This window comes from Petaurus breviceps, unplaced genomic scaffold (genome assembly GCF_028583685.1).
Source record: "Petaurus breviceps papuanus isolate PSGF00001 unplaced genomic scaffold, PetGlider_PUasm1.0 90752, whole genome shotgun sequence".
NCBI lineage: Eukaryota > Metazoa > Chordata > Mammalia > Diprotodontia > Petauridae > Petaurus > Petaurus breviceps.
This window is the reverse complement of record NW_027187336.1, coordinates 1287927-1299889: the sequence shown is the minus strand read 5'-3', so window position 1 is coordinate 1299889 and position 11963 is coordinate 1287927.

Here is an 11963-nt window from a genome sequence, read left to right as displayed (position 1 = left end):
CTGGAAAAATTTAAAAAGTGTCAAGGAAGGGCTCTATAAGCCAAACAGAGGATTTTCTATTTTATCCTAGAAGCACTAGGGATCCACTGGGGTTTATTGAATGGTGGGGAGGGGGTTGCAGAGTGACATGGCCATATCTGAATTTTAGCAAGATTAATTTGACAGCTGAGTTAAGGATGGACTGAAGTAAGGAGACACTTAAAGTAGGGAGATCAGTCAGCAGGCTATTGCAATATATTGTCCAAGTGTGAAGTGATGAGGGTCTGAACCAAGGTGTTGACCATGTAAGAAGAAAGAAAGGGGGCATATGTGAAAGATGTTAGGAAGGTGAAATTGACAGGCCTTGGCAATAGATTGGATATAGTGAGAGAGAATAAGGAATCAGCTGGAATGGATTGGGAGGTTGGGAGCCTGAGTGACTAGGAGGATGGTAGAGCCCTCAACCATAATACGGAAGTTGGAAAGAGGGGAGGGTTTATGAGGAGCTTCCAATATAGCAGATTAAAAAGATGGAATCTAGAGAAAAACAGTAGTCACTGACTGAGCTTCCAAAGGTACTTGACAGTTACAAACATTGCACTCCAGGATTTTACTCACCTTCTAGGATTTAGTGACTTTCAGTAGTCAATCCAAACCATGACTCTTGATACTCCTGCTAGGTTTCGCTTCTAAATTTGATGGCCAGAAGTTTCTTTGGACATATTATGTGATTACTTTAGACAGGGTTGAACTTCTAAAAGAACTACCTACCATAGGTTCACACTGTTACCTCCATCATAGCTGTTTGCTAAAATCTGGTCCTGTAGGTACATTAGAGGTATGCACTTGAAACAATGCATGTCAAGCTGATTTTTTAATACTCCAGAATGGGGCTGGTTGTGAATATATAATGTGTATGTAATATATAATATAGGATATATAATATATTATAATATGTAATATTATAGAATATATAATATCCTTATTGTATCTTTTCATTGGAGGTTAGCCAGGGGCTCCAATAGTATAGAGAATTTACTAATCAAATCTCTGATAGTAGCTAGAAAAGCCCCCAGATCATAAAAGGCACTTGGAGATTACAGGAAAGTGCTGCCCAATCATGGTACTAACCTTCTGAGGATCCGTGGGCATCCTGAACAGGAAAAATATGCAAAATACTGTTGTGAAGAGAATAAGAGCAAGAGCGAGACCAAGACCTGGCTTCAAGGTAAATTTAGGTGTGGATTTATTGATCAAGCTCATGACTGCCTGGAGTATACACTCAAATTAGATAGCCTCAAGTTGGGGTCCATGCAGTGCTTATAAAGGCAAAAACCACAATTAGGGAAGGCAGCTAGCATAAGCAATGACATACAGAAGCCAAGAACAGCCATTGGTTAGATCTATAGCTCAGGGCTAGCTTGGGAATCATGGCGCAAGGGTACAAGGGTGCTACCTTCCTTGTGACAGGGGTCCCTCCTAGAACAGGGTGGAGGGCACAGGGGGAGTAGAATTTCAGGGCATACTGAGGTCATGGAATAGGCGAGGGTCATGTTCTGGGTAAAGGGTGTGGGGGACCCTGCTTGGTCAGCATCCCAGAACAGGGTGGTCTCTTACATGAAATAGACTTGCCCCATGATCTTTGTACAGACTTGCACTATGACTCTTATACAAAATGCTGCTCCAAGGCTTACTGATTTAGGGAAGTATTCATTCAGGGAAAGATAAGATAGCAGGGGACTATGCCTTGGGTGATTCCCTTTTACCCAGGACTATGCCTTAAGCTGTTACAAACTGTTACAAGCTGTTACAGGGTTTAGGACAAAAGCTACAGAATTAGGACAAAGGCTAAAGGGGTGAGATGGTGGGCTCCAAATCCAGTACAACCTATTTGCAAGTTGATTGTACAAATGCTGTTGACACAGTCTAGAAGAAAGGTTATAAATATAGGTAGCATATTGACCAAGGCTTCAAAATGTTAAGAAAATATCATTCTGTTAGACTATTTTATCTATTAATCAATAAATACTATTAAGCATTTTCTATGGTCCTGGCACTGTGCTAAGTGCTAGGGACACAATAAAGAGGTAAACAGACCCATCAGCAGACTGTAGGTGTGGTGATGAGGCCCTGCACCACTGTGGTGGTAGTGTCAGAGGAGAAAGTGGGGGAGCATATTCTAGAGATGTTGCAAGGAAGAAATCAATAGACCTTGGCAACAGATTATATATAGGAGGTGATAAATAGTGAGAAGTTGAAGACAACACCTAGATTGTGAGCCTGAAGGACTGAGAAGATGGCATTGCCTTCTATAGTAATAGGAAAGGCAGGAGGGGGAATGGTTTAGGAGGAATGAACTCCATTTTAGATATGTTTAGTTTAAGATGACTCCAGCACCTCTAGTTCAAGATGTCTGAAAGGCAATTGGAGATGTATGATTGGAAGTCAGTAGAGGGGTTGGGGCAGAATGGGTAGATTTGAGAATCATTAGCATAGAAACGGTAATTAAATTCATGGGAGTTGATGAGAGTATAGAGTGAGAAGAGAAAGAGGCCCCAGGATCGATCTCTATGGGATATTTATGGTTAAAGGGTCTGATCTGAGAGAGTATCTAGTAAAGGAGAACAGAGGAGTGGTCAGATAGGTAGGAGGGGAACTAGAAAAAGTGCTGTTCTAAAAAAACTAGAGAGAAGAGAGTATCAAGGAGTCAAGAGGGATCAACAGTGTCAAAGGCATCAGAGAGGTGAGGGGAATGAGGATTGATAAACGGCCATTGAATCTGGCAACTAAGAGATCATTTCGACTTTAGGGAGAGCAGTTTAATTAGAATGACAAGGTTAGAAGGTAATTTATAAGGGTTGGGAGTATAGTGAGAAGAGATAAAGTAGAGTCATCTATTATAAATAGCCTTTCTAAGGAGTTTAGCAACAAAGAATGGAAGACATAGAGGAGGATAGTTAGCTAGGATGAAAGGATCAAGTAAGAGATTTTTTGAGGATGGAGGAGACATGGACATGTTTGTAGGCAGTAGGGAATGAGCCAGTAGTCAGAGATAGAAAATAAATAATAGAGTAGGGATGAAAGAAGGTGTAGTCTGTTGGGAGAGATGGGATGGAATGGGATCCCTTGAGCAGGTAGAGGAGTTAGCCTTGGTAAAAAGTAAGACCATCTCATCATGTGAAATAAGGGTGAAGGAAGAGATAGTAGAATAAGGCTACAGTGATAAGAGTTGGGAAAAAGATGAAAAGAGGCACCTCAATTTTTTTAAAAGGCCTCATTTTTTTCTGAAAAATATGAAGTTTCTCAGGTAAGAGCATAGAGTGAGTGGAATCCATGAGAGGCTTGAGGAAAGATGAAAACATTTGAAAGAGCTGATGTGGGAAGCGGGAGAGTGAGTTGATAAGGCAGGTGTAGAAGGACTATTTAGCAGCAATGATGGCCCAGTTCAATTTGTGAAAAAATAAGTTTATAGTAGACAATGTTAGAATGTTTGCATTGATTTCTCTGCCTTTGTTCAGCAGTGTGTGTGTGTGTGAGCAGAACAAGGAAAACATTGTACACAGTAACAGCCACATTGTGCAATGACTAACTTTCATAGACTTGTCTCTTCTTAGCAATTCAAGGATTTAAGACAGCTCCAAAAGAGTCGCAATGGAAAATGCTGTCCACATCCAGAAAAAGAACTATGGAGTGCATCTGAATGCAGATTGAAGCATATTATTTGTTTGTGCGCTCTCTGTCTGTCTCTCTCTCTCTCTCTGTCTCTCTCTCTCTGTCTCTCTGTCTCTGTCTCTCTCTCTTTCCCTCTCTTTTCTTCTTTGTCATGGTTTCTCCCATTAGTTTTAATTCTTCTTTACAACATGACTAAAGTGAAAATAGGTTTAATATGAATGTGTATGTAAAGCCTATATCAAATTACATGCCATCTTGAGCTGGGGGGAGGGAAGAAATGGGGGGGGAGGAAACTTGGAACTCAAAATCTTATGGAATTGAATCTTGAAAACTAAAAATAATAATTTTTTAAAAAGAAAAAAGAGAGGTAGGGATTCAAGGAAGGAGGACACTAGAGTTGAACTGATTCACCAAAGGGTCAAGATGAAGAAAAGAGGAGAGAGTGGCTAGTGAAAGGGAGATAGCCTTCGAAAGAATGAAGGGATTGAAGGTCATAGTGAAGATAAATAGTAGAGTTTTGTTAGGGAAGGGAGAGAGAGAAAGATGAAAAGTCAATGGAGTATGGTTAGATAAGAGGATTTTGGAATTCTTGAATATGAAGGTGGTACATTTTGGGGTAATGGAAAGATCAATAATAATATCATCTCTGCATGAGAATTAAAAATAGGTCATGGAAAATGAATGAGCTGAAGAATTCAGAGTATTTTAGGAGAGTCAGTTTGTACATTGAAGTCACCTAGTATGAGACAGGAACTGGGAATTAAAGAAAAATTGTAGGCCATGGACCAAACTCATTGAAGAAGGAAGGAGATGACCTGAAGATCTGTAGATAAGAACTACCAGGACTTTCATTGGGTGGTAGATATGAATAGCATTGACCTCAAAAGAAGAGAGATTATTGACTGATGGAGGTGAGAAGAGAACCTACAAACGGGGAACAAGCAGTATTCTAAATTCCCTACCTCAACTAACGAGCTAAGGAAAATGAGTGAAGGTGAAGTTAGTACAGAAAAAGGTGGCCAACGAGGCTAGGTCATCTCAATGGAGTCAGGTTTCAGCAATAGCTAGGAAAGAATGAGAAACAAAAAGAGTTAGGATGAAGAAACATTTGTTACCTATGGAATAAGAACTCTACAGGGCACAGTGATAGGGCTGGATGGTATTTGATTGAAACTTTGGAGTGGGAAGGTTGAAGGGGAATGGGGTTTGGATGATGACCTATAGCAGGAGTGAGGAACTTGTGTCCTTGAGGCCACATGTGGCCCTCTAGGTCCTCAAGTGCACCCCTTTGACTGTATCCAAACTTCACTGAACAAATTCCTCCTTAATAAAAGGATTTGTTCTGTGAAGTTTGGATTCAGTCAAAGGGGTGCACTTGAGGACCTAGAGGGCCACATAGGACCTTGAGGCCACAGGTTCCCCACCCCTGGCCTATAGAGATTCAGAATCACTGACATACAAAGGATGTGATCAAGTATGAGAATGAATTCAAAAGGACAGTAAGAGGGTAAGGACAATGTTTTATTTGTCTCTACACTTTTCCCCACTGTCTAGCACCATTCTTTGATCATTGTTGGTGTTCAAGAAATGTTTGTTGACTCACTGGTTTGAATTCAGTTGAGGTTGCTAAATGTGTCATTCATTAAATACTAGAACACTATATACATAGGTCAAACATCATAGCAGCTTAATAGAAACTTCCAAATCTATGAGAGAAAGTCATTTCTTATTCCTCTCCCTCTCAGATCTAGACTATATTATTGTACTCACCCACCCACTCTTTCTCTTCTTCCCTTTCCAACTACCCCATTCTCACCCTCCTGACAAGTCTAGCAAAATGAAAACAGTGCCTGAGTGAAGCTGATACAAAACAATTGGGAGGAAGGATGAGAAATAATAGATCTAGATTGTAAAGATGCCTCATTTCAGAGATATACCTCATCACCTTTATCATAAGGTAAAAAATTTAGAACTGCAAAGGATATTGAAGGTCATTTAAATCCAACCTCTTCATTTCACAGATGACTAACTGTGGCCCAAAGAGTTTAACTGATTTGCCCAAAGTCATAGAAGGAGAATGGGCAGAGGTGGAACTCAAGCCTGGGTTTGAAATCTTTGCATTGCCTCATGGGGGAGAGCACTGGAGAGGCAGAAGTCTAATACCTCCTAGTAATGCAGTCCTATACAGAGGATCTTGGTGGTAGCTTCTCAGGTCAAACACATGCAGTTCACTGAGATCCAAGAGCTTAGTGCAGTCCTATAGCCAGCAAGATGAAATTAAAAATGGAAGAGGGATAGAATGCTGGATTTGGAACCAGAAGATCTGAGTTCAAATTTCACCTCTGCTACTTGGTAGACCTTGAATAAGTCCCAGTCTATCTGGACTTTAACTACTTAATCCATAAAATAAGAGGTTTAGAGTAGACAGTGTTTAAGGTCCCTTCTAGTCTATTGTCCTTTATCACAACAGTGGTATTTTTCAGGCAAAGCTAATTCAGGATCCTTCTATATAGCTGCCCTGACCAGTAAGCATATCACTGGACAAACAGGAAGATTAATTATATCACCTAAACTCAGGAGCCTTTCAATAATAGCTGGTATTCATGTAGCAGAAGTTTTGCAAGACATTTTACAAATATAACAGGACCCTCTCCTCCCCCACTCTCCAGTCCCCCTCTTATCCCCACTACTGCCTGTGAAACATGCCCAGTGACCACTCTAGGTTTCAAGCAACCAAGTGTCTCCGCAGCCAGATAGGGGACCCTTCATCATCATTTAATGAAAACCTCCTCTAAACTTCTACAGTTGCCTGGAATTAGGGGTGGAGACTGAGAATCCTCTATGGGGGTAGAGGAGAAGGAAGGATCCAATTATAGCTTCATTGTTCATTTAAAAGAAAAGAGAATATGAGCTAAAAAGCTAAAGTGTGTCACTTTATCAATTCTCTAGTAACTACAGTTCCTTGGTCTTGCAGTGATAGGGCTAGGTAAATAAATATCTATACATGGGTTCTTAACTCATTTTTATAACAAGAAACCCTTTGGCAGTCTGATGAAGTCTATGGACCCCTTTTTTGAATTATGTTTCTAAACACACAAAATAAAATACATAGGATTACAAAAACAATTACATTGAAATACAGTTATCAAATAAATTAAGTTCCTGGGCCTCAGGTTAAGAACCCTTCATCTAGAGGTGAACATGAGCTACATATGCCTTCTGTGAAAGCTCATGAATTCAGAAGGACCAGGGACCCCACTGCAACCCATAATATGAAGTAGATCAATACCTGTAAACAGAATTGGAAACCTGTCATTTGGTCCATGATTTTGGGCCCTCTTTGGAGAACAATCCTCCTATCCGTGTTACCAATCCACCCACACCCAACACAGAGTTGAAGGTGGAAGACTACTTAAGTTTCCCGATGTACTCTCCCAGTTTACAGTTAAAGAGGACTACTGCAGCAGATGTACGCCCTTTCTTCTGGGACCAGCCCTTGCTGACTAATTCTTCTCTCCATTGTTGTGGACAGCAAATGTGGCAACTGTTAGCATGGTGATCCTGAGCCCAGAGGAGAGCAGAAGTCTTATAAGTATCTTCCAGGCTCACAGCTTAATAGTCCTTCATCCTCAGAATAGTGTTCTTCTCCAGGTGTCTGGTAAATTATCTCTTGCTGTAGGCCAAGAAGCTGTGGAGCAGACATGGGTCTCTCTGGATTAATTTTGTCCCCAGGCTGATTGACTCGGAAGTTGTAGGTCCTTTGGACAAAGATATAAATATATATAAAGATAACTCTAGGATTCTGGTAGGGAGTTCTTGAGACCATAAGAAATTTCCTTACAAATTGCTTTCACCTGTTTCTATCTCCTTATGGACTACTTTGAACACCTTGCAGATTGCTTTCACCTGGGAGTTACCCATCTCATGGGTAGAAATTACCCATCTCAGCCCTCATGCTTTACTCAAAGTTCATTGTGCCAGAATGTGAGGCCATTCCCAGGACATCCCTGAAGGTACTTTTCTCCCACAGCATTTTGAACATCTCTATCCTTTTCAGTTTAAATTGATTGAAGATCCTTAACCATACCATTTTCAATGTCCAATGAGTGCTACCAAATATCGGGTCAATGAAGAAGAACAAGTGTGTATTGTAGACAAAACACTGGACTTAGGATCTGCCAATTATTGAGGGGATGACCTTGGGCAAGTAATTTCCCCTTTCTGAGCCTTGATTTCATCCTCTATAAAAGTTAGCAGGGTAAACTAGATGCCCTCTAAGGCTCCCAGCTTCCGTGTTCTGTAATTCTATGATCTTAAATTAGTATTCAAGGGTGATATGGATGATGCATGATATGGCCACATATGCTGCATCAGTCATTGCAGAGGGTGCCTTAAGGATTAAAGGAAGAGATATGGATTTGAAATTAAGGAGAAAAGTGCAAGAAGCCAATGAAGAAGGTATGGTGACTCATAACACTTTGCACCTCTCTTATGTTGTAATCTTTCTTATTGCTGCTTATGTGACTACCTCCTATGCTATTCTGCAAACTCCTTGAGGACAGGAACTGTGTTTCATTAATTTGTATTTCCCCATAGCACATGGCACCAAACATGGTACTTTAAGCATAGTTTTTGTTTGTTTTTTGGTACAGATCTGTGATTTCACCAGTATGAGAACTCCCTCCACTGATGAAGATCAGAAACATAGGTAATTTACAGCTTTCGTTGTTTGGGGCACTGAGAAATTAAGGGATTTGTCACATAGATAATGTATGTCAAAGGCATGACTTTCTTAGTCCAAGGTTGGCCTTCTTTCCTCTACTCTAAGAGACCTCTCTTAAATGACATATGTGCTTAATAAATAAGAATTGGATTCAATAAAGGAGGTATAATATACACGGCATGTAGGTGAAAGGAGACAATTAGACAAAAAGTCATTACTGTTTATTACTTTGTTTATCTGAGCAGGAAGAATCCTCCAGGAATGAAGACCTACCCCAGCCCTAAACTACTCTATCCTATTGGGTAAATATCTCTCCCTATGTTTATGGTCCATAGTGACCCTCAGAATTCTATCCATGATAAAATATGTGAACTTAATGTCCATATGGAGAGAGGGAACATCTGGTAATGATCCTCTATGCCGTTATCCTTCTTATTCTGAAAGTCACCAGTTCATGTAGGAGTTAAATCTTCTTAATTCATTTCACTTTTCCTCATAAACTCTATTCTGCAACCATTTTGATATCTCCTATATTTCTTCTTTGAAATGGCTACAATTTCACCAGGAAAAGATTAATAAAAAAAATTGTAAAAACAACAGCAGCAGATGCTAATCCCATAGCACTTTGTAGTTTATTATCAATATGATAATAATAATAGTTCAAATTTTTGTCATACTTTAAGATTTACAAAATGCTTTCCTTATAACAACACTGAGAGAGAGACTGAGTAAGTACTATTATCTCCACTTTAAGTATTAGAAAACTAAGGCCCAGAAAAGCAAAGGGATTTTCCCTAGGCCATACAATGTGACACCTTAAATGTCAGCTTAAACTGACTGAAGGTCCTAAACCATAACACTTTAAATGTCCTATGAGTACTACCAAATATTGAGTCGATGAAGAAGAGGAAGTGTGTATTGTAGACAAAACACTGGACTTAGGATCAGAGCCAAATCTCAAACCCAGGTTCTCTGACTCCTGACCACGACTTTTAATCTCTAAGATTCAAAGGCACTTTAAAAAAATTGTACAGCTCCAATCTGTGCATCTCTTTACAATCTCTCTTCTTTCCAGAGTCATACCACATGCTGAGTTGTATGACACAAGACCAGAAATAGTAGAATGAATCACCCACCAAGACCCCAGATCCCAAATTTGAGATGTTCACAGACTGGGCAGCCTCCTCCTTCATTCCAAATCAGTGATGGATTTGATACTATGTTAAACAATGGCTCAATTCCCTCAGAAGGGATGTAGCATAACCCCTTTGTCCCAAGATCATGTGCCCAAGTAGAAGTGGTGGTGATGGTGGTGGTGGTAGTTGGTGTTGTTGTAGTAAAGCAATTCGGATGTGTAAGAAAGAGAGCAGGATTAGGAATCAGAAGATAGACTCTACTCTCAGCTCTTCAATTCATTATCGTACTGACTTTTTACAAATCACTGCCTTTCTTTCAGAGTCTCAGCATTCTCATCTGTAGAATAAGGCAATTGGATTAAATGAGCTCTGAGGTCTTTTCCAGGCTTTAAAATGATATAATACTATTAATCACTATTAAAACAGATTAGCTTCTGTGAATTATACTAATATATACAGTGAATTAATAACAATTAATAAGCTTATGTAACTGTTATCAGTCCTACAATGTAGCTGCCTTGGGAGGTAAATGATTTTCCCATGTCTGGGATCTTTGTCTTAGAGCAGAGGCTAGGTGGCCACTTACCAGGAATGTTATAGATGACATTCCTACTCAGCTTAATGTTATACCAGGTGACCTATGAGGTCCCTTCTAGCTCTGAGATTCTATGTAAGGTTAATGAGTGTTATTACCATGGTAACTGATCTTAGAAATTCTCTCTTCTAAGCCCTGTGACCATGTTTTCAGAGCCAAAAATGGGTACATATGGTCTGGAAAAGGACATTATTTTTGCAAGGCATCATTTAAAATACATTTTCTTTTCTTGAAATTAATACTATCTCAAAAATATGGAATGAAAGTATGGATGGATGAATCAATGAAAAAGCCTTCATTATATCCCAAGAACCATGCTAAATCCAGGGATACAAGCACAAGAAGATAGTCTCTTCTTTAAATAAACTTACTTTCTAGTAAGGGAAAACAACATATTCATTAGAACAATGGCCAAAGAGTGATGATTTGGACTGGAAAGTCAGGGATAGTGAATGAACACATAAGATAATTAAGAAACATGTCCTTTCTAGGAACGGTGGTGCTGACTTGGTTGTTGTTTCCCTAATCAGAGGTGGAATTGGGAAAGGGAGTAGGGAGCAGAGGTAGGAGGAAAAGTACTGGACTGCTACACGGCGATGAAAATGGCCGGAAAGCAGCAGTAGACTAGTTATGGAAAACTCTTACCAACAAGAAGCTCAAAGCTGAAGGGACAAAGTTGGTGATATGGATTGGAGGGAAATACAAAAACATTGTCCCTGTCCTCAAGGAGCTTCCATTCTAATCACTGGTCCCATAAGAAATACTTTGAAAGAAACATAATAGCAGACCAAGGAACTCTAGTCATCAAACCAATCTTTCTGCTAGCTGATTAAAACCAACAAAGTGGTAGTAATGGTTGCTATAGATAGTCCATTAAGTAGGAGAGAAGAAAAAGCCTAAGCAGGAAAAACACAGAAAGTCTGCCTCACCAGGCAGAAGAGTCAAAACCAAGGGAGTCAGCAAGAAGCACAGAATAGAGCCAGTCTTCATCACCACTAACTAGTTGGATGACTTGACAACAATGGCTTTGTATGTCTTTGTGTTCAGTCAGAAAGCAGTTCTTCTAGACTCCTGTCATGTCCTCAGGAGATTTCAATCCCCACTGTATAATTAAGTATTGAAATGGCCTTAGTCAATTGGGTTTGCACTATTGGTAATGAGTTTTAATCTAAAAATTAAACAATATCAAAACCTCTGTATAGTACTTTTTTTTTCTTTTTCATAGCTCTTTAGCATACATTTTATCTGGCTGGATTAATATAGGGTAAGACCCTTAATATGCTGATAGGGTAGATATTATTCCCCCTATTTTACAGATAAAGAAACTGAGAACTAGAGAGGGAAATATTGCAACAAAGTAGAAAGAGAGCTAGATTTGAAATCAGAAAGTCTGGGTTCAAGTCCAACCTCTAATTACTTAGAAACTATATGATCCTATGCAAATCACTGTACCTCTGTTGACCTCAGTTTCCTGGTCTGCTAAATGAGGGGTTTGGGACTATCTGACCTTTTAGTTCTGAATCAGTGATCCTCAGAGGTTAGCTGACTTGCCCAAGGATACACAGCTAATTGGTAACTGAGCTTGAGCCTAGAACCCACATCTCTCAATCCCTAGTTCTCTCCCCTACAGGAAAACCAGGTTTTCATTTTAAATTAAATTATTTTTGAAGGCATGTTACCCAGATTGCTTCATTTTGAATGCTTGCTTTGGGGGTTGGGGGTCTGGGAAGAAATCAGACAAAGATTGCTTTGCAACTGTTCAGCCATGTCGAATTTTGGAGTGTTTGAGAGAGACTCTTGGCCTAATATGCCTGTGCCTCTTGTAAGTCCAAAAACATTCCAGGCCACCAGACTGATC